Raw genomic sequence first — 24,487 nt, 5'->3', positions numbered from 1 at the left:
TGATTATTTATAGTTTTTCTACTAAATCATAGTACAGTATTTCTGCTTTTTATAGGATTTGTGCTAAAACATAGTATTTCTACTAAATGTAGTATTTATGCTTAATCATACTATTTCTGCTTTTCATAGAATTTGTGCCTAATATAGTATTTCTGCTAAATTACAGTATTTATGCTTTTTATACTATTTGTGCTAAAACATAGTATTTCTACTAAATGTAGTATTTATGCTTAATCATACTATTTCTGCTTTTTATAGGATTTGTGCTTAATATAGTATTTCTGCTAAATTATAGTATTTCTGCTTTTTATAGTATTTGTGCTAAAACATAGTATTTCTACTAAATGTAGTGTTTATGCTTAATCATAGTATTTCTATATATTTCTGCCAGGTCCCCAGGCAGCCAATCCTCTGTGAGGACTGAGACATTCAAATTTTCAAATCAGGGCCTGCACGGCTTCCCAGCCAATCATATATGTGTCCTGAGGCATTCAAATTTGCATATTGGGGCCTTCATGGCTTCTAAGCCAGCCAATCATATCTGAGGGCTGAGGAATTCAAATCCACAAATCAGGGCCTGCACGGCTTCCCAGCCAGCCAATCATATATGTGGTCTGAGGCATTCAAATTTGCATATTGGGGAATTCGTGGCTTCTAAGTCAACAAGTCATCCATGTCATGTATCTCTAAAAATTCATATTTTAATGATAAATTGTCAACACTTGAAGATTCCCCCATCTCTTCTGAACAAAACGGTGTAAGAATGACCGCTCTAGCCCCTACCGTTAGGAAATTATGGTCATTTGTTTGAGGGGAGTCGTCATTATGAGAAATAGACTGCAATCCGGTTGTTCAGTGATGACGCGACGAATCCTACTTCCGGGTCTAAAGTAGTCTGCGTTTAATATGGCATTTGTGTTGTTAGCTGGTGAACTCTGGAGTGGACCATCACCTCACTACCTGGATCCTGGACTACCTCACCGACCGACCACAGTATGTGAGGACTCAGGGCTGTGTGTCGGACAGGGTCGTCTGCAGTACGGGGGCCCCACAGGGAACGGTTCTGGCTCCGTTCCTCTTCACCATCTACACTGCAGACTTCTCCCACAATTCCACCCAGTGCTTCCTGCAGAAGTTCTCTGATGACTCTGCAATAGTCGGCCTCATCACTGATGGGGACGACAAGGAGTACAGAGGTCTGACCCAAGACTTTGTGGACTGGTGCCAGCTGAACTACCTCCAGATCAACGCCAGTAAAACCAAGGAACTGGTGGTAGACTTCCGCAGGCACAAGCATTCTCCACTGCAACCACTGAACATCCAAGGTATGGACATTGAGGCTGTGGACAGCTACAGGTACCTTGGTGTTCATCTGAACAATAGACTGGACTGGACTCATAACTCAGACGCCCTCTACAGGAAAGGGCAGAGCAGGCTGTACCTGCTGCGGAGACTCAGGTCGTTTGGAGTGGAGGGCCCACTCCTGAAGAAATTCTATGACTCTGTTGTGGCTTCTGCTATCTTTTATGGCGTGGTCTGCTGGGGCGGCAGCATCTCTGCTGGGGACAGGAAGAGACTGAACAGGGTGATCCAAAGGGCCAGCTCTGTTCTAGGATGCCCTCTGGACCCAGTGGAGGTGGTGAGTGACAGGAGAACGGCGGCTAAGCTGTCATCCCTGATGGACAACATCTCCCACCCCATGCAGCAGACTGTGACAGCACTGAGCAGCTCCTTCAGTGGGAGACTGCGGCACCCACGGTGTGGGACGGAGAGATTTCGCAGGTCTTTCCTCCCCACTGCTGTCAGACTCCATAATAAAGACTTTAACTGATCAAGCACACACATCCATACATATGCAATAATACTAAGTGCAATAATCCTTTCTGTCATCGTTGTATTTTTACTCAGTTGTATATAGTATTTGTATTTGTATCCTATTTTTATCTTATTGTATATTTATTTTATTTTATTCTACTGTATATAGTATTTTATTTTATTCTATTCTGTACAGTTGTGTACTGTATTTATTCTTATTGTATTCTAATTTTTGCCTCATAACTTTTGCACTGTCCATTTCCTGCTGTGACAAAACAAATTTCCCACGTGTGGGACTAATAAAGGTTATCTTATCTTATCTTATCTTAACATGTTTAATGTTATGTATTTTCTTCTATTTGATCTCAAAAAGCTCCTAAAACAGTCAGCGATCACTGTTGACCTCCCTCGGCTTTTATTACCGCTAATCATTTATTTAAGCTCAGTTTTTAAAACCTTAGGATGTAACTACAGCCCAGCCCATGCAGCAGTATATGAATGACTAACCTCGTATTGTGGATGGATTATCTCAGTTGTTCTCCTGGCTGAAGTTTGGTCCGTTTACAGCATCCTGCCATGCAATTACATTTGTTCCTGACCACCGAGAACACTCACGGTAACTTTTATCAAGTGGAAAAAAAGTTAGCTTGTTTATATTATGCTAACATAGCTGTGTCGCTAGCGGTCACGTAGCACATCATTATATACCAGCTAGCCAAACTTCAGTAACCCTACAAACGTCACTGCTGTTTAGCTTTCTGTCTTCATTTATGTTGGAAGTGATAACAGAGCTGTACGTTTTAATTTGTTTCCAAAACCCCGCAGTCAGGACATGCTATATTGTATTTAGATAGAAGCTAGCGAGCTAACTCCCTGCTAACTTCTAACTCCGTTAAATGTCATAAATTCTGTTTTCATGGATGCCTGGATGTTAAACTCAATTGTTACACCTGGTAGAGCAGAACGCTGATCATTTTATTAAAGATGAAAGACTTTAGACAGTTTTTCAACTCACAGTAATGCCATACTGATCGTTTGATATATGGACCTGCAGCGGAGTTTAGACCCAGACACGGCTAGTGACGTCAGACTGAACAACCGGATAATCCTGTGTCTCTCTGTGCTGCGTGTGTAAATAGATGCACCTGTTTTGGCGGGAAAAAGTGCACAGGCTCTCTGATTGGTGGATTCAAATTCAGCAGCTCCCAGGCTGACTGAGTATGGAAGAAATATAGTATCAGAATTCAAGTATTTTTAGACATTGAATTTATGACACTGAATTTTTATCCTCCAAATTTCCCTGCAAAAATATTCACCTGCAAAAATTCACCTGCAAAAATTCACCTGCAAAAAATTCACCTGCAAAAATTCACCTGAAAAAAATTCACCTGCAAAAAATTCACCTGCCAAAAATTCACCTGCAAAAAATTCACCTGCAAAAAATTCACCTGCCAAAAATTCACCTGAAAAAAATTCACCTGCAAAAAATTCACCTGAAAAAAAGTTCACCTGCAAAAATTCACCTGCAAAAAATTCACCTGCAAAAATTCACCTGCAAAAATTCAACTGCAAAAGTGATGAACTTTAATGACCCAAGCCAGAGCAATCAGCACCAGATCGAGTCGAGTGGCTCTCGGCCAATTAAATTACGCTGTTTGATCACATGACACCGTTAGCCAGCAGTTTGTCTCCTAAAAGAGAGCTGTTTAGAGATGAGTGATTAAGTTTTTCTCCTAAATAGAGATCATTACAGAACGCCTAGTCCTACTTAAAATCCCATTTATTTTTATTTTATCATCTACTCGAACTAAGGAAAACGTTTGACTAACTCAAAGACAATTTCCACGCCTCCCCTGCCTGACTGCAGAGGCAGTTTTGAATTTAGGAGCAGCAAGATGGAAGCGGCAAACCCTGGCGATTCTCCGGTAAGTATATTGTTTTTTATCTTCAAGTTTGTCTTTTGAAACGTTAATTTTATTTAAATCCGTTGCTCACGTATAAAGTACACAGACGGGGTCTTTGCTCAACTCGTCTGAGGCGTGTCTCACTAAGCGCTACATGCTAGCATCCTGCTAACCGAGCTACCCTTTACATGCTGTGCTTTAGAAAATAGGATACTCGTTAAAAAATACTCCGCAGATATTGATAGATAGACGAACACTGCAAATATAATGTTGTAAACGAAAACGGCCTTTGGTGAAGTGGTAAAATACACCATGAATAGAGCCATAGAGTGAATGGCTGCCATGGTTGCAGAACGGCCTGATTTAATGACAAGAATGGGGAAGAGTGAGGCGAAGTGAACCAAAGCCACAAAACACGGTCAGACAAGGCGGCAAAAGGGCAGTGATCTGTCCGTCAGTATGAAGTTGGTGTGTGCTTTGGTGAACAAAAACTCGAGACCGGTAGCAGGAAGGTGGGAGACTCGTGTTTCACTGGAATAGTGGTGAATTAAAACATCCTTTGTTGGGGACATTTAGGTGTAAATGCATCCATAAAGGTGAGACAGAGGCAGACCAGACAGTGAAGAAAACAAGGCAAACATTAGAAATATTAAAATGGAAATATAGGATTAATATAATATACAATTGGGGAAAATGTAAGGAACACAATGTAAATGATATTGTAAAGTCATTAAAACAGCATACTCTGATTAAAAGAAACAGATAATTGGGTAGGAGGATGATGATGATGATAATAATAATAATAATAATAATAATAATAATGATAATAATAAAATAAAAAAAATGTACAAGATGGGTATGTATACTTGTAGCCAGAACTTAACAACTATAAAGTTGTAGCATGCCAGTACCTTACCCCATCCATTATATCCACACTTTCAGAAAAGGATATGGTCAATATCTTTACAAATACTATCTAAACTTAAACTGGATATCCCCTCTGCTTCTTCTGCTTCTTGTATACACCCTCAGGGTTTGTGATCAGCCAGCGGCTGATATGATCATTAATCCTGTAAAATAATATTCTTTCGGTTTATGAATCTGTTTGCATGGATTTCTTAATCAGTTTCCACTGTTAGCAGAAGTTGTGCATGCAGTTTTGGTGTGCTGCTCTCCAAGACTACAAGCTGCGTTAAAGTTGGAAGTAACTGGCCGATGTTCCACTGTTGAAGATAGCTGTGCCCATTTGTTGCACATTGTGGGTATGGAGAAGTTGAGGCCCTTGCAGGCTACCCACAATTTCCCCAAACTGAGCGATTATACATCTTCCTTCCATATTTGTATCTTGTGTCACTAAAAATAAATTTATTTAATTTTATACATTGATTAATGACCTGCAGAATCTCCTTATCATATTAAGTGATTCATAATTGTCACTTTATGCTTTCTCCATCTTGAAAGTGATGACATCCTTGCATTACATACTTTAGGTTCATTTTCTGCAGGCAGGTTTCTGACAGAGAACAGGCAGATTTACACTATAACATGCAGCGTTCTATAGATGGACACATAAAGAAATGAAAAATTACATGTATGTGCTAACTTTCTAAACACTGTTACATTAATGATTAAGTAGATAAAACATTTATGTCAGCCTTGGCTCATAGTTCATTTAAAGACAAGAACTTTGTGTGTGTTTCAGGTCCTGCACTCTCAAAGACTGAATGAACCAGCATTGCAGCCATGGGTCACTGTGAGCATCACAGGGAAGGTTGAAGCCGCCCACTGCAGCTGTAAGGCCGGAGTCACGGAGACCTGCACCCACGTCACTGCTCTTCTGTTTAATGTAGAAGCAACAGTGATCTGTGGCACAAGGACTGTTACAGATGAACCTGCATACTGGGTTTTGCTGGGTAATATGACCAAGATACAGCCAGAGGTTGGCCATAAGATAGACTTCTCCTCTTCAGCTGCCCAAAAAAAGGCTCTTGATCAGAACAAACAGACCATCTGTAGTGACAGGTAAAAGGAGCCGTCCTCAAAAAAGAAATCCCACCTGCTACCGTGGAGGAGTTGTCACTGCTATAATGCCATCATGTTTTATCTAGGGGTCTAGATTTATGCCTATAGTGCACTGCCGTGTAAATAATTTGCATTTACTGAATGAGTATCACTGTTCAAAAATTGAATAAAGAAACAAACTAATTTTTGCCTTTTTTTTTTTTATTAAAACCACTTTATAGAACATCACATCAGTTACAATGTAGAATCCATGTCACTGGAGAATTTTGATTCAATAAACAGTAAAAAGGTGAGCTGTGAAGACCAAGGACAAGTGCAGCTCACAGGTTTTCTATCCAAGGAATCCCAGAAGATTGCATGGTGTCATTGCCCAGCAGTTGTTCGCAGGACATATGGACTCAACCTCAATCCCTCACACTGAGCACCATGAAGTGACAGTGCAGAGGAAAAACTCCCCTTTAACAAGAAGAAACCTCCAGCAGAACCCGGTTCAGTCATCTGGGTTTGGAGGAGAGAGAGAGAGACACAGAACTACCAAAAGTATTTTTTTTTTTTTTTAATGTGATTGACTGTTGTTGTAATTCAAGCCCTGAGTGTAGAGCAGGTAAGATATAAAGTTGCATCCTAAATTCCATGCTCATGCAGAGTGTTTAGTTTATGACTTTTTCACCTGGTCATTTCTTGATGAACAGATGGTCTTTTAGGGTTGACCAAGCTGGTACCTTGACTCTGTTCTCTGCAAGATGTTGCAAAAAACAAAATCATATGGAGACAATATTGGACACAAAATATATAACAATTTAGTTAAATGTAGCATTAACTCATAGGTCTTGCTAAAGTAAACCTTGTATTCTGATTCATCACAGCAGCAGTTCAGTTGGATGATGTCAGTAACTGCAGCAAGTGTCTTGCTGACTGAATAATTACATCTTGCATAATCTGAAACAAACACATAAAGACAGAAACAATTTATAAATTAACGTTTGATAAAATCTAAGAATTAATCATTTATTAGATACCAATATGTAGGGCTGCTCAATTAATCGAATTTTAATCACGATTACGATCTGGGCTTTCAACGATCATTAAAAATGACTGAGCCGATTATTGGCCCCTCCCTCATTTATCCGCGACACCTTAAAGGCCGGTCCGTGAAAATATTGTCGGGCATAAACCGTCCGTGGCGCAAAAAAGGGTGGAGACCGCTGATTAAGAGGACCCGAGGGAAGCTCGGAAAGCTAAGCAGAAGTTATTTGGAGAGGAGAGTGACTGCCGTTGGTTGAAAAGAGAGGTAAAAAAAAACTTCAGTGGTGTTGCACACTATTTTATATTATTTTTTAAAGTCATTGTTAACCCTTTAAAGCCGGTCAGAGCAGCACGCTCCGTTTTGCGTAACTATTTTTAAATCCCTGTAGAACCTGAACCGTGTAAGCTAGCGCAATAATTTGTTTTGCATATGAAACCGGAGGAGTTGTACTTACATCTGATGCCATCAGCTTGTCCTCGGTCACGGTTTCCTTCCACATATAGCTTTGCAAAAATTGCATAAAAAGCGCTTGCAGGAACAAAAACATAATATTCCAGAAACACGCTTTGCCGTTCCTATCAGCTGTTCGTAACACTTCCCACAGTAAAATGATGCACCTGCTGTTTTCTTTGCAAATTTGCATCATAGGATTGTTTTTTGTTTTTCCTGCAGTATATAAAAATTGCTGTATCTCCAAAATAAAACTATGAAGACACTCAAAATAAATTTCCTGTTGTTGTAAACTATTTTTTGCAACTTTATTGTATTTAAAGTTTTGAGGGATAAACCTCTTAAATTTCTCCAAGTAGAAATATATGTAAACAAAACAAAAGCGATTTTCTATTTTTTTTGTAGTTTATTGCACTTTTTTGCAATTTATGTAGTTACTATGGACTTAATGCATACATATTATTAAAATATGGGCTATAACAGTTGTATTGATGTATAGCAACTTGAAATGCTCCCACAAATGGCACTACAGCATGTAAAAAAAATAATATAAGCTCTGGTGGACTTGGTTCTATAGTAGGTCTTAAAGGGTTAAATAAATATCGTCAAATAATCGTGATCTCAAGTTCAGTGAAAATAATCGTGATTATCATTTTTGCCATAATCGAGCAGCCCTACCAATATGAATATGTCTACCATAAAACTTGTGTGGAGCGAAGTTACATTCAATCAAGATGGTCTGGCATGCTACAACTTTGTAGTTGTTAAGTTCTGGCTACAAGTATACATACCCATCTTGTACATGTTCTTTAACATTATTATTATTATTATTATTATTATTATTATTATTATTATCATCATCATCCTACCCAATTATCTGTTTCTTTTAATCAGAGTATGCTGTTTTAATGACTTTACAATATCATTTACATTGTGTTCCTTACATTTTCCCCAATTGTATATTATATTAATCCTATATTTCCGTTTTAATATTTCTAATGTTTGCCTTGTTTTCTTCACTGTCTGGTCTGCCTCTGTCTCACCTTTATGGATGCATTTACACCTAAATGTCCCCAACAAAGGATGTTTTAATTCACCACTATTCCAGTGAAACACGAGTCTCCCACCTTCCTGCTACCGGTCTCGAGTTTTTGTTCACCAAAGCACACACCAACTTCATACTGACGGACAGATCACTGCCCTTTTGCCGCCTTGTCTGACCGTGTTTTGTGGCTTTGGTTCACTTCGCCTCACTCTTCCCCATTCTTGTCATTAAATCAGGCCGTTCTGCAACCATGGCAGCCATTCACTCTATGGCTCTATTCATGGTGTATTTTACCACTTCACCAAAGGCCGTTTTCGTTTACAACATTATATTTGCAGTGTTCGTCTATCTATCAATATCTGCGGAGTATTTTTTAACGAGTATCCTATTTTCTAAAGCACAGCATGTAAAGGGTAGCTCGGTTAGCAGGATGCTAGCATGTAGCGCTTAGTGAGACACGCCTCAGACGAGTTGAGCAAAGACCCCGTCTGTGTACTTTATACGTGAGCAACGGATTTAAATAAAATTAACGTTTCAAAAGACAAACTTGAAGATAAAAAACAATATACTTACCGGAGAATCGCCAGGGTTTGCCGCTTCCATCTTGCTGCTCCTAAATTCAAAACTGCCTCTGCAGTCAGGCAGGGGAGGCGTGGAAATTGTCTTTGAGTTAGTCAAACGTTTTCCTTAGTTCGAGTAGATGATAAAATAAAAATAAATGGGATTTTAAGTAGGACTAGGCGTTCTGTAATGATCTCTATTTAGGAGAAAAACTTAATCACTCATCTCTAAACAGCTCTCTTTTAGGAGACAAACTGCTGGCTAACGGTGTCATGTGATCAAACAGCGTAATTTAATTGGCCGAGAGCCACTCGACTCGATCTGGTGCTGATTGCTCTGGCTTGGGTCATTAAAGTTCATCACTTTTGCAGTTGAATTTTTGCAGGTGAATTTTTGCAGGTGAATTTTTTGCAGGTGAATTTTTGCAGGTGAATTTTTTTCAGGTGAATTTTTGCAGGTGAATATTTTTGCAGGGAAATTTGGAGGATAAAAATTCAGTGTCATAAATTCAATGTCTAAAAATACTTGAATTCTGATGATACTATATTTCTTCCATAACTGAGCTAGAAACTTACTTCTCTCTCCCTGTGTGTGTGTGTGTGTGTGTGTGTGTGTGTGTGTGTGTGTGTGTGTGTGTGTGTGTGTGTGTGACAGAGAGAGAGAGAGAGAGAAGGCCTTTTAATGGGATGATCTCATTCTAAGATTCAAATTCAATATATTTAGACTGGTTGACTGAATTGGATCTTGTGTGTGTGTCTCTCTGTGCATGTGTGTTTCCTTATGTATACATATTTCTGATTGTGTGGCTGTTATATATTTTTTTGCTGATTTTTTTCATTTAACACTTACACCCCCGGAGAGCAGTCATTTCGGGGTAGTACCTTAGACCCCCGCGGAGTCATCATTTTGCGTTTCTACCTTTAAAAGCCGGAGAGCAGTCAAATGCTGGAAGTGGAAGCTAAATTGGCTAGTCATTCATATGTATATTGGGTCGTTACCTAGGAATTCTGGAGGGAGGGGATTGGGGGAGAAATCAACACACATGAGTCTAGGTCCTTTGTTGCTGACATTTATTGATAAAAACAGTAGTTTCATTTCATGTTATTTCCTTTTTCATTTCAAGCAAGGAAGTGGATGTAGTTAGTAAGTAAGATATTTCAGACATTATTCTGACACAGAGGAGGAGATACTGGAATTATAATTAGTATCTATGCATGCATTTGTGATTTTGTTTGACCTTCCCATTGCTCACAATTTGAATTTGTTCACACTGCAGATGAGTGTCTCAGTCCCCAAACAAGCTCTCTTTTTCGGTGGAGAAGCAGTCTCCTCATCCGCAGTGAGTGTGGAGAAATCAACACACATGAGTCTAGGTCCTTTGTTGCTGACATTTATTGATAAAAACAGTAGTTTCATTTCATGTTATTTCCTTTTTCATTTCAAGCAAGGAAGTGGATGTAGTTAGTAAGTAAGATATTTCAGACATTATTCTGACACAGAGGAGGAGATACTGGAATTATAATTAGTATCTATGCATGCATTTGTGATTTTGTTTGACCTTCCCATTGCTTACAGTACAAAAAACCAACCATTTGTACACATATGTACTAATAATAATAAAAAGTGAGTGCAACACTGCAACCCGTCACCCCGTCGTTCAGTGGTCGTTGATCAGTGGTCCATTGTGGCACCATTCAGAGCACTGGTACAATAGTACCAGCAAGATATGGGAAGACATTGCAAATGTACTTGGATTTTAGGTTGCAAGCCACCCAAAACTTGATCCCAAACTTGTCAGGTTTACTTGCAAACACTTGGAGTGTTTCAGTATGCCATCTTAGGGAGAACTCAACACACATGTAGGTCCTTTGTTGCTGACATTTATTGATGAAAATAGAAAAAAAACCAACCGTTTGTACACATGTTTACAAATAATAACAAAAATTGAGTGAGTACATTACAACATTTTCAGCAATCACTCACAATCCTGGCACTGCCACGGTATCTGTCGCCTGCATTTACCACATGTGTACCTGTAGCAGTGAACACATCGCACAGTGGCCTGATTTTTTTTGCATCTGTGTTTGACCTGACACGTGGCCCTTTTTCCAGGGCTCGGTGTGGAGGGTTGTGTCCGAAGCAACTGTTCTTTTCTTTCCTTCTTCGCAGCTACATGAGAGTGAGCCAATTCGGTTGCAAGGGCTACCAGGAAGTCCACCCGTCTTTCCTTCGTCCCGGTGCATTCTTGATACAGCACATGTGCATTCAGTGCTGCCATGTCAATCATGTTATAAAACACGGCAACTGGCCAGCGCCGTGTTCCTTTGCGGACAGTGTACTCCCGAACCATCTGGTCCATCACATCCACGCCACACTTTGTCTTGTTGTAAAGGGTGACAGTGTTTGGCTTCCTTTTGGTAGTGTTTTCGGTCTGAACCACGCTGTGCATGCTGCTAAGAATATATACTGTCTTCTTCCGTTTGGCCGCATACGCCGTCAGCGTGGCAGCAGAGGTTGAAAACACCTAAGAAATAAGATAAATTGTTAATTCCATAGCCCTTTTACACACAATGAAACACATAAACATAGAACCACAAAAGACCTGCAACATACCTGAGTGGTGAATTCATTGCGATCTGTCTGTCTAGTGGATTGAGGAATTTCCCTGCGAATCTTGTTGACTGTGCCGAGGATGGTGGTTTTCCGTCTAAGAAGTTTTTGCGCAAGTGAAAGCGATGTGAAAAAATTGTCAGTGGTAACATTTCTGCCCTTGTCCAGGAATGGTTCCATCAGCCTCATAACTACATTTTCGGAAAGTCTCTCCCCAGTGGGACGATTGGGGTCCTTGCCAAGATATGGGAAGACATTGCAAATGTACTTGGATTTTAGGTCGCAAGCCACCCAAAACTTGATCCCAAACTTGTCCGGTTTACTGGCAATATACTGCAGGAAACTGCACCGAGTTTTTGATGGGAAAAGCTGTTCATTGATGGTGATATGTAGACCAGGGTTGTAGCACGTGATGCAGTTGGTGACAAATGATCCCCACACACTGGAAATTGCTGCGAACTTATCAGTCTTTGCTCGATCACAGCGGGTGGACTTGTCATCAAAGCGTAGGTGTTGCATGATGTCTTGGAAGCGGTTTCGTGCCATAGTTCCAATTATCTGTGGGTTTCCCAGGTTTGCTGACCAGCAGTCATTTACAGATGGAACCCTGTAAACCCCCCGCAAGATGACAATAGCAATAAATGCCATTAGTTCAGGGAGGTCCATGAACCAACAAACATGCTCCGTTTGCTGTGCATGTTGAATAGTCCATTCTTGAATGCTACGAAGCATGTCAAGAGTGATGAAACACAGGAAGCTCTGAAGGCGACTCAAGATACTTCTCCTGGCCTTAGCCGTTGGCTCTCCATCTGCAGCGTACGGTTCTATAGGGGTGAAAGGGAGACGGGTCCCCACATGTTCTTCACGCCACACTGTGCCATCTTTCGCTGTCTCAGTCCCCAAACAAGCTCTCTTTTTCGGTGGAGAAGCAGTCTCCTCATCTGCAGTGTGAACAAATTCAAATTGTGAGCAATGGGAAGGTCAAACAAAATCACAAATGCATGCATAGATACTAATTATAATTCCAGTATCTCCTCCTCTGTGTCAGAATAATGTCTGAAATATCTTACTTACTAACTACATCCACTTCCTTGCTTGAAATGAAAAAGGAAATAACATGAAATGAAACTAACCGGAAGACTGATCAGACAGCTCTGAGTCCGAATCCGGCTGAACTTCTAGGTCTTCTCCATCCGAGTCACAAGGGTCGACTTCCGCCAGGATCATTTCCAACGCCTGCTGGGTGGTGAGTCTTCTCTGCATTTTCTTTCCTTGGAGAGGAGGTCCGTACACCACAGGATTCTTCAGGGCAATGAAGGGTTAGGCTAAGTGCAGTGAGATTGTATCATATATATACCCTTGATCACAATTGATCAGTGGGGTCAGGTCACACTGATCAGCGGGGTCACACCCCCGTCGTTCAGTGGTCGTTGATCAGTGGTGCCACAATGGACCACAGAACGACGGGGTGACGGGTTTCCTGCAGTATATTGCAAGTAAACCTGACAAGTTTGGGATCAAGTTTTGGGTGGCTTGCAACCTAAAATCCAAGTACATTTGCAATGTCTTCCCATATCTTGCTGGTACTATTGTACCAGTGCTCTGAATGGTGCCACAATGGACCACTGATCAACGACGGGGGTGTGACCACATAACAATGCAACCCGTCACCCCGTCGTTCAGTGGTCGTTGATCAGTGGTGCCACAATGGACCACAGAACGACGGGGTGACGGGTTTCCTGCAGTATATTGCAAGTAAACCTGACAAGTTTGGGATCAAGTTTTGGGTGGCTTGCAACCTAAAATCCAAGTACATTTGCAATGTCTTCCCATATCTTGCTGGTACTATTGTACCAGTGCTCTGAATGGTGCCACAATGGACCACTGATCAACGACCACTGAACGACGGGGTGATGGGTTGCAGTGTTGCACTCACTTTTTATTATTATTAGTACATATGTGTACAAATGGTTGGTTTTTTGTACTGTAAGCAATGGGAAGGTCAAACAAAATCACAAATGCATGCATAGATACTAATTATAATTCCAGTATCTCCTCCTCTGTGTCAGAATAATGTCTGAAATATCTTACTTACTAACTACATCCACTTCCTTGCTTGAAATGAAAAAGGAAATAACATGAAATGAAACTACTGTTTTTATCAATAAATGTCAGCAACAAAGGACCTAGACTCATGTGTGTTGATTTCTCCACACTCACTGCGGATGAGGAGACTGCTTCTCCACCGAAAAAGAGAGCTTGTTTGGGGACTGAGACACTCATCTGCAGTGTGAACAAATTCAAATTGTGAGCAATGGGAAGGTCAAACAAAATCACAAATGCATGCATAGATACTAATTATAATTCCAGTATCTCCTCCTCTGTGTCAGAATAATGTCTGAAATATCTTACTTACTAACTACATCCACTTCCTTGCTTGAAATGAAAAAGGAAATAACATGAAATGAAACTACTGTTTTTATCAATAAATGTCAGCAACAAAGGACCTAGACTCATGTGTGTTGATTTCTCCCCCAATCCCCTCCCTCCAGAATTCCTAGGTAACGACCCAATATACATATGAATGACTAGCCAATTTAGCTTCCACTTCCAGCATTTGACTGCTCTCCGGCTTTTAAAGGTAGAAACGCAAAATGATGACTCCGCGGGGGTCTCAGGTAGAAGCCTTCTTGACTTGACTGCTCTCCGGCTTTTAAAGGTAGAACGGTAGAAGCTGGGAATTCCAGTGTTAACAAGTATATTTGAGGGACCCTCAGCATGTTCAGCATTTCTTCAGCTGTCCATTTTGCTTTTCCAATTTTTCTGTTTAACTTATTACTATTGTGCTGAATCATACTGTTTCTGCTATTTTATAAGATTTGTGCTTAATATACTATTTCTGCTTTTAATAGGATTTGTGCTTAATATACTATTTCTGCTTTTTATAGGATTTGTGCTTAATATAGTATTTCTGCTAAATGTAGTATTTATGCTTAATCATACTATTTCTATATATTTCTGCCAGGCAGCCAATCCTCTGTGCGGACTCAGACACATATCACATATCAGGGCCTGCACGGCTTCCCAGCCAGCCAATCATGTCTGAGGTCTTCCGTTTCCTCTCTCGTCATATCTCAGCGACGGTTGTACAAAGAGCAATGAAAATCGCAGTCAAAGTACACCAAAGTCCGCTGATTCACCCAGTACAAGAATTATGCCTCTAGTCCACCTAGTTTTTGAGTTACACAACGTTTTGTAACTCCAAAAAACGACGTTTTTCGCCTCTCACCGGGATCTAATTCTGACTGCTCATCACCCTGTTTTTCAAAACGGCTCCTCTCTTTCCCAGTGGCGCAGTTGGTAATGACACGGGTCTGCAAGCCAAAGATCGTGGGTTCGATTCCACCTTGGTCAACATGTTTTTTTCCCTACAAATTAATACACTGTCACAGACCAGTAATTCATATTCATCATTTATTACAATTCTGCAAACTTTTATGATTTTACCAGCTTTTCTAATATGGACCTCACATTCTTAACACTCCATGGCACAAATACTCTTCCCTTTAGGCTCTGTGTATGTGTGTGTGTGTATCAATATTTCTCCCATTTTAAAGTATTACTCCTCCATAATTGTATTTCTGTTAAATCAAAGTACTTTTACTACATCTTAGTACTTCTGCTCAATCATAGTATTTCTGCTAAATCATTGTTATTATGCTATATTGTAGTATTTCTGCTCAATCATACTATTTCTACTATATTATATTTTTCTTTCTAAATATAGCATTTCTGCTATATAATTGTATTTCTGCTATGTTATAATATTTGTGCTAAACCAGAGTATTTGTGCTGTATCATAGTATTTCTGCCAAATTATAATATTTGTGCTAAAACATAGTCTTAATTTAAAATTACAATATTCATAGTTCATCACAGTGTCTCTGGTAAATCACAGTATTTCTGCTATGTTGTACTATTTTTCTAAATCATAGTGTTTCTGTAATGCTTAAGTATTTTTGTCTAAATATATTCTTTCTGTTATCTTATACTATTTCTCCTAAATTCTTGTATTTTTGAGAAGTTATGTTTCTGGTAAGTTACAATATTTCTGCTAAGTTCTGCTATGCTATTGTATTTCTGCCAAGTATTATGTTTCCTCTAAGATATTGCAGTTCTGCTAAGTTATTCCATTTTAGCAAAGTTCCTTTGCTTCTGCAAAGTTTTTACAATTTCTGCAACTTTTCAGCTTTTTCAGCTACTTTTTGCATACAGCTTCAGCTTTAAAGCATCCACACTGCATTTTCGCAGGAAATGCTAATTTTCTAGTATTTATTTCAAGTCTTTTTCACCAACTGATCTTTCTGAGTTATCTTCAGTGATTACCTCCTTGAAACCATCAACATGTCCTTTAGACCCCATTCCTATAAGACTGCTAAAAAAGGCATACCATTAATTAATGTTTCAACCTTAAAACATATGATCAATTACTGATGGGCTTCAGGCTGGTAGTAGTTAAACTGTTTCTTAAAAAGCCATCACATGACCCAGCTGTCTTAAGTAATTATAGGTCATTCCCCAACCGTCCTTGTGTTTATAAAAATCTTTAAAAAAGGAGTTGTAAAACAGCTAACTGATCATCTGCAGAGTCCTCTTTACACACTAGGGCTAGTTATTGAGTTCTACTGGGTTCCATGCTAGGACCAATTCTGTTATTTGCATGCTCACCTCAAGCAGTATCATTAAAAGGCAAAGCCTACATTTTTACTGCTATGTAGATGATGGCGACCCTTATTTATCAATGAAGCTAGATAACATACACTAATTAGTTAAATTAGAAAAATTTCTTATATTTAGACCTGGATGACCTCAAATTTTCTGCTTCTAAATGAACCGTTTGGATAATAAATTGTGCAAACTTATAATTGGAACATATTTGTCTCCTCTCTCATAAAGAAACCCCACACTACTGAAATTTGTTATTATCAGGATATCCTAAACCCACCCTGAAAAATATTCAGTTTATCCAAAATGCAAGAGAAAGAGAGCACATATTTCTCCTCCATTGGCTTTTCTTCATTGCCCTCCTGTTAAATCCAGAGTTGAATTTTAAATCCTGCTCTTCACATACCATGTCTTGAATAATAAGGCCCCATCTTATCTTAATGGCCATATAGTACCATATCACCCCATTAGAGATCTTCCCTATCAGACTGTGGGCTTGTGGGTCCTAGAGTATTTAAAAGAATGGGAGGCAGAGCCTTCAGCTTTCAGGCCCCTCTTCTGTGGAATCAGCTTCTGGTTTAGATTTGGAGTCCTCCCTTAGTTATGATGCAATAGGTGTAGGCTGCTGGGTGATTCCCATAATGCACTGAGTGTTTCTTCTCCACTCACCTTTTTTACTCAGTATCTGTTTATACACTCTGGCTCTTTTCCACAGTGTGTCTTTGTAATGTCACGGCAGATGACTGCCCCTCCCTAAACCTGGTTCTGGTGGAGTTTTTCCTTCTCAAAACTTACAAATAAAAATAATAGTGTGGTATATTTAAAAAAAAAATAGAAAAAAATGTTAAACTTGACAAAGAATGTGCAAAGTACAAATAACCATAAAAAGCTCCTGGTTTCTCAGTTCAACACATATGGTTTTTAATGGCATAGGAATATGCCCATGCAAATGACCAGAGCTCTGAATTCCACTGACTCATGTGGAAGCAAAAACAATGATCAATTTTTGTTACATGATTACAGTTATTTATAGGATGGATCCACACAGACAAAAGGAGGTGCTTTGTGGGAGTGCTTTTTTAAATCTAAGGAGAGAGATGACTTTCTCTTTGGCAGATTTTATTTGAAGTCTATTTTCAGATTTCACTGGAGAGCAGAGAGTCTGCATGCCTGTTACTGGTTAATAAAGAGATGAGCTAGACCCTAACTAAGCAGGCCAACTTGAGCACTACCTAGAAGGGCTACAAGAAAGCCAGTACTGAAGTGTTTCGCACTATATAAGGCTAATAGTACAGTGATTGAGAATATCTACCTTCATCAGGAACTCAATGCTTTAAGACAACACTGAAGGCCAACCCCAAGGCGTGGTACAAGGCACCATGAAGTGCAGAATATACCAAGAGGATGCACTGTCCCTTTGCCAGCTCATCACAATAACCAAACACAGATTCAGTAGAGCAACGATCAGTCACCTCCTGTACATAAATGATACCAAGCTGTACACCAGGCTGACATCAAAAAAATCTTACAAGTGGCTAGAAAATGCTGGCCTAAATAACAGCACAGAGGTTCTGATATTTATATAGTGTCAAATCACAACAGCAATTGCCTCAAGGTGCTGTATATTTTAAGGTAAAGCCCATTCAATATTACAGAGAAAACCCCAAACAATCAGATGACCCCCTTGGAGCAAGCACTTGGCAACAGCGGGAAGACAAAACTCACTTTTAACAGGAAGAAACCCCTGCAGAACCAGCATCAGGGAGGGGCAGCCATCTGCCGCGACCAGTTGGGGGTGAGGGGAGGAAGACAGGACAAAAAACACACTGTGAAAAAGAGCCATAGATTAATAATAACTAATGATTAATTGCAGTGTGATGTGTATGGCACACAGAGAGATAAAAGGTGAGTGAACAAGAGGAACTCATCCGAAAACTGCATCAAGACAGCACAAGAGCAGGCTCTAAGCACCGGTTACTTGAAAGCACGAGTCCACCACAACAAAATGTGCATCTTGAACTTCTTAACTCAAAGCAAATGATTGTTTTATTCAGACACAGATGATGACACTGTCTATTATGCCTCAGCCAACAGAAACTGAAATATGCATACTTTGGACATATGTTTACAAATAAAACATCCACATATAAAGTAAAATCACTGAACATCATATTCCAGTCAATCTACAATAAGTATTATTATTTTTTAATTTTATATCATTTTTGGGAAAATACACAGTCAAATTTGAAGTTATATTTAGCACATTATATGGCAGTCCTTGTTTATGCAGAACAAGATCACTTCTAGATGCGAAAGAACTACATTTCTTGAAAAAAAAAACCCAAACAGGAAAGCTTTTAGAGGTGGAATCATTTTTTTCCGTCCTCATCTTTTCTGACCAATTTTTTTTTTTCCCCATTTAACTGAGGTCAGTGTCTCTACTGGCAGAATGAGGTGATACATGCATCCTAAAGCACAAATACTACAGTTCCTCCATGATGCCACATCCATTTATTGCCAGAAGGTTTGCTGCGTTTCCCAGCTTAGTCTCAAGAGTGTGGAGGAAATTTCAGGAGACAGGGATTTACTCTATAGTGCTAGATTGGGCCATAGAAGATCCTTAACCCCTCAGGAGGACTCCTTCTTTGCGCTAGGAGGAAAAGAATGAGCATTGTCAGAGCCGTTCACAATAAACCCCATCAGGCCACCTGTTTCTCTGACCAAACAATCAGAAATGTCAAGAGGGTGGTCTGAAGGCCCAACATCCTCTAGCGAGTCCTGTGGTCCCTGATTAGCACCATGGAGCCTGATTGGCATTTTCCATAGAATATCAGAATTGGCAGGTCCACCACTGGTACCATGTGCTTTTCAAATATGACAGCAGGTTCACATGTGATAGAGGTGAACGGGTCTGGAGAAGCCATGGAGAATGTTATACTGCTTTTAACATCATTCAGCATGATCAGTTTCATGGTGGGTCAGTAATGGTCTGGGGAGGTGCATCACGATGCTCCCCCTGAAGTGTGGTGAGAGAAAGGAAGGAAATAATACCTCTCAACTAGCCCCCATGCTGGCCTGATCTCAATCTAATGGAACACCCCTGGAACATGTTTCCATGTATCCAATGCTGCCAAGTTGCACCTTAAGACTGTCCAGAAACTCAGTGATGCCCTGGTCCAGATCTGAGAGGAAATCCCTCTCTTCTATAATATTTTTGAGCAGTGTAAATTATTATTATTTTTTCAAGGTGGTTGTGCTAACAGATATATATATATATATATTTTTTTTTTGATGAGTAAAAGTTTATTCTTTACATATTTAATTTTGATTACTTACAAACTAAGTAACTAGTAGTTGGTAGTTAAAGTTCATGAGACTTACCATACAAACAAACCTAGCTTCAATAGCCAAAGTAGTGGGAAAGTATTAAAAAATAAAGGTTTCTGGATTTTGCAAGGTCTCATGAACCTAATAGAAGTTTTCTAATTTTTTTAAAGGAATTATTGAAAGTAACTTAGAAATAATTTTTTGCATGGCTCCAAAGTCTTCTGTATGATATGAGATGTTACAGAGAGGCATTTAACTAATTACAGCAAAGGGTTGTAGTCCAGCAGTTGAATAATAATAATAATAATGGATTGCATTTATATAGCGCTTTTCAGGGCCCTGAAAGCACTTTACAATGCCACTATTCATTCACACACTGGTGGAGGCAAGCTACAGTTGTAGCCACAGCTGCCCTGGGGCAGACTGACAGAAGCAAGGCTGCCATATCGCGCCATCGGCCCCTCTGGCCAACACCAGTATGCAGCAGGTGAAGTGTCTTGCCCAAGGACACAACGGCCGAGACTGTCTGAGCCGGGGATCGAACCGGCAACCTTCCGGTTACAAGACGAACTGCCAACTCTTTGAGCCACGATCGCCCCGTTTGGGCATGTGACTTCCAAACTAGGTCCACAATTTTGACCAACTATCCAACTTTGATATCAATATGATGATTAACATTTGCATTTTGGACTGGGTAATTATTTTGGACATAATGTGGATGTCTATGACAGGCGGAGGGAATTCCCATGATTAATAAATGTAGTAGGTTTTTATTTACAAATATCAACATTATTGTTATCAACATGATACATATAAATATACAATCAAACATGATTTATTATTTGTTAGCCTATTGATTTATTCATGTGGCGTTTTTATTTGTTATTTCACAAATAAAAAGTTATTGTTATTTATGTTCCTGTTTTTCAGTTTATTTATTTCAATTAATGAACTTATTTGTTTGTAACCAGGCTAAAATGGTCTTTTATTAAAATATGTTGCAATATTAAAAACATTAAAAATCCACGTTCAAATGTAAAATAATATTGGTTAGTATTTAGGAAAAGTTTAGAATTACTTTTAAAAGCATTACAATATGTTTAATACGTTTAAAAGAGCATTTGCATTATGTATAGTATGTATGGTTCATTTTTACAAGTATCCTGTTTTATTGTGAAGACCTCATGAGTGTAAGAGGAAGTGAATGTGGTTGTGATCGGTAGCTGGACTGAGCGCAGTTGCAACAGAAAGTATTGCAAGAAAGTTTTGCAAGTGTGTATGTATGTACGGGACTGCTTGACAGCCATCTGCAGTGTTGCCAACTTAGCGACTTTGTCGCTATATTTAGCGAGTTTTCAGACCCCTTAGCGACTTTTTTCCTAAAAAAAGCCGCTAAAAAAAAAGACGTGAAAGCGCGTATTGCTTTTACTCTCAACAAGCAGCGGGTGCTGTAACGCAGTCAGTTCTTCTTTTACTCTTATGCTGTTTTGTGGATCACAAGGTTTAAAACTACTTATAAACACACACACACAAAGTTACTCCACCAGAGTGCCAGTTTCAGGTCACTTTTGCCGGTCCAAGCCTGGGTAAAGGAGCAGGGTTGGAATTGTGACATTAAAAAATCAATAATTGCTAAAAGAAATTTAATTTGTAGTTCTACATAAACTCTAAATGCATTTAGGACGTTTTTTACTCACTTTATGTCTCTTCCACGATATAATTTCTCTCTCCAACAACATAGGTTACAATTAGAATAGCATGACCAATTATGCAAATTAGGCGATGATGTCATTTAGCGACTTCTAGCGACTTTTAGGACAACCAATAGCGATTTTCCTCACTGAGGAGTTGGCAACACTGGCCATCTGCTTGACAGCTTTTGTCGATACGCACATTTTGCAAACTGCCTGTGAGAAGCTTAGAATATTTCCGCTCGAAATATACTGTGCACCTGCTCAATTTAGTTTTAGCATCAAAAAACCGCCAATATGACCACCAACTACCACCAGCGTTTCTTCACACATAACTGTTATGATCTAGTCCCATTTCAGAAGATTGACATACTGTTCCAGATCATTTTCCAATAGCTTTTCCAACAACATTCAGTTGTCTCAGCTGCAGATAACTGGAGATTTATACAAACATTTTCTTTCTTATGCTTTAATTCATCACAATCTATTCCTGGTCATTTTGTGAAACAGTTATATAAAAGAAATGTATTATTCATGTTTACACATATGCAATAAGCAAAAAAACAAAACAAAAAACAAACAAATTTGCGGTGCATTTGTATTATACTTTTCTTATTGACCAAAGTCTTTCAATGCGACAAAACATATAATTTCTTTCTTATTACCACAACCAATGACTTTTTAATCACAGCATACCAGTCTGAAGAATATTTTGTGTGTGCAGTCATCACATTGTCATTTCTCTTTTGGAAGAAAAACTCCTGCCAAAAAAATTGCAATAAGTTTTTGAGCATAGAGTAGAGCACTTTTGATTTTAACTACAATATTTAAGGTCATACAATATAACTTTAACACATGCTGCCGTCTTGAAAACAAAAATCTTTGCTCTCATGAACTGCTAGCTCTGTTAAATCGTAAGAAATTCTGTGTGACAGAGGAAGGCGCAATTCCCAAGCCTGTGTTGCATCAGGCTGCTAATTGTACCTGATGGTAATTAAGAACAATCCACCAGTAATGCATTCATGCACACCAACTCAGCTGTGCAACTCTGACATTTGACAAAGCCAGTGTGGCAATAGTAGTTACTTGCACAAAATGAAAGAAACATGAGGTGAACTGGGAATACACATTGCATTCAAGCTTCATCAGCTGTGCGACTGTCTTTGTAATCTGTGAAGAAAAAATTAATGCAGCTAAGGATAATTTGGTAATGATCTGATGTAAGGGTTTTAGTTGAAAAGATTTTAGGCAGCTCCTGTGAGAGATCACAAGCCATTAAACCGTTGCTTTAGGGACCACAGGGCCTGAATCTATTGAAAAGTTCATTAATGTTTTTGTTCCTTTGAAACCAACAGGAAAAGTTGTTGAAATATGCCCAGGGGCATTACTATGCATATGGGCTGGACGAGAACAAAGAACTTTCAGGCTAAATTTGAGCAAGACATGTGAGAAGGCCACCGGATGGAAAGCGAGCATCCATGACTTCATGGATGCTTGATAAGTATTTGCGCAAGCCACAGCATACAGATGATAAACAAGCCTCAGGACCATTATGTCCACTCATAATGGCCCACAGAGGAATATCATTGCTTAATCACAACTTAGCCTCTGAGCTGAGCCTTTGACAGTCATGTCCTACTTGGATAAGTGACTGTCATCCGTTCTTCTGCAACCCATTCTGTGACAGCCACTTAGCATGCAGCATTTTTCATCTTTCTACAGATGTCCTGTCATCCATGTTGGGTTATAACACCCATACCTGTCAGACAGTCTGTCATAAATGCTTCACATAAGCAATGACAAGAGTCCTGCAATACGACTCTGAATTAAGTGTCTTATCAAGAAATAGCTGACCCATTGACAGAGCCCTGGCACACAGTTGGGGTTTAAAAAATAAAAGAGGTATCTGTGAAAAAATGCTAATGGAACATAAAACACTTTCTCCCCCTAAATTCCATCAGGGCAAGCACATAGTTCGACTGTGACAGAATGTAAACCTGACCCCATTTTTTTTCAATATATGTCTGTTAAAAATTCATCCATCCATTTTAAAATATTGTAGAAACAAATAGAAATCAATACATTTCTAAAATATATCTGCAGTTATGAGGAAGCTTTATTTCTATCACCCTTATGTTCATATCCATCCCTGACAGAAGAGCCACACTTTCAAGTTGTGGAAATGGTGTTAGTAAATTTGGGGTTTAGGACTTTACATGAAAGAATCTCACAAAGCTTTAGGTTGAGAAAACTAAACCATTTATCTTTTATTCATAAAGATTGTGGAAATGCTTGGCTGATCTCCACAAAACATGGCAAGAAGGTGGCCCTTCTTTTCTTTGTGTTAATGAAAATGAGAATCAGCCACATATACACATCCACATGAAAAAATGCAAACTAAATGGGGATTTTCTCACCAAACCACAGACAAGTACCTAGAGAAGATGGTCTAGATACCATATTCACAGGAGGAAAAACAGCGAGATCAGACAAGGCACACAGGCAGATAGATAAATAATTTGTTGATCAACTAAATTCGGACCTATATAGCACATTAAAGGCACTTAACTCAGAGTATGAACTTGAGTAATGTCTACACATAAAGAGCTAAGAAGGCAAAGAACCCATTCTAAATTTTAACTTTTAACACTGTGTTAGTGGCAGGCTATCCCAAAAATATGTAATCTGTTGCCATTTCTTTAGTTGAATTTATGAAAAATACCAAAGCCAGTGTGTTTGATAGCAGCATAAAATAGTATGTTTTTTTTGTTTTTTGTTTTTTTTTTTTTACCAGTAAGGTGTTTCCCAATGAACTATTAGCTGAAAACTTGGCATATCTTGGCATACAGACCCTTTCCAAAATTAGAATATCATCATAATTCCATTCAAAATGTTAAACTTTCATAGATTATAGATTTAGGGCCCACAACTTAAATTATTTTAGTTGTTTATTTGTACACAATTTGGGCTTCCAGCTCATAAAACCCACGAAAACAGAAATTCAAAAAATTTGAATACTGTAAAGATATCAACATTTACTTATCAGTTTTTGCAGAAAAAAAAGAAAGAAATTAGGATCACATCAAATCAATAAAAACTTGGTACTTTCAAAATGCCCAACCAAGGAATACTTGGTTGGGTATTCCTTTGCCTTAATCACTGCCTCAATGCACCGTGGCATTGAGGCAATCAGCCTGTGGCATTGCCTGGCAGTTATGGAAGCCAAGATTTGTCCAGCCCTTGCATATAATAAATGCAACATTTCTTTGTTTCCGGTGTGGTATTTCATCCACTGGAGTGGAGGACAAAG

At 39.1% G+C, this 24,487-nt stretch overlaps 1 protein-coding gene and 1 long non-coding RNA gene across 3 annotated transcripts in view; both read right to left on the bottom strand.

Annotated features, from left to right (window-relative positions):
- opcml (opioid binding protein/cell adhesion molecule-like) overlaps nt 1-24,487 on the bottom strand; it is a 449,624-nt gene that overhangs the window by 39,754 nt on the left and 385,383 nt on the right. The window lies entirely within an intron of this gene.
- LOC146565278 (uncharacterized) lies at nt 5,925-9,016 on the bottom strand. The gene is made up of 3 exons (XR_014894064.1): nt 8,837-9,016; nt 6,586-6,680; nt 5,925-6,477 (listed from the first exon to the last, which is right to left on the bottom strand). It is a non-coding gene; the product is annotated as an uncharacterized LOC146565278 (long non-coding RNA).

This window comes from Mchenga conophoros, linkage group LG10 (assembly GCF_057382185.1).
Source record: "Mchenga conophoros isolate Kocher_MC1m ecotype Shallow Benthic linkage group LG10, M_conophoros_male_GT1.1, whole genome shotgun sequence".
NCBI lineage: Eukaryota > Metazoa > Chordata > Actinopteri > Cichliformes > Cichlidae > Mchenga > Mchenga conophoros.
This window is presented reverse-complemented; position numbering and strand designations above follow the sequence as displayed.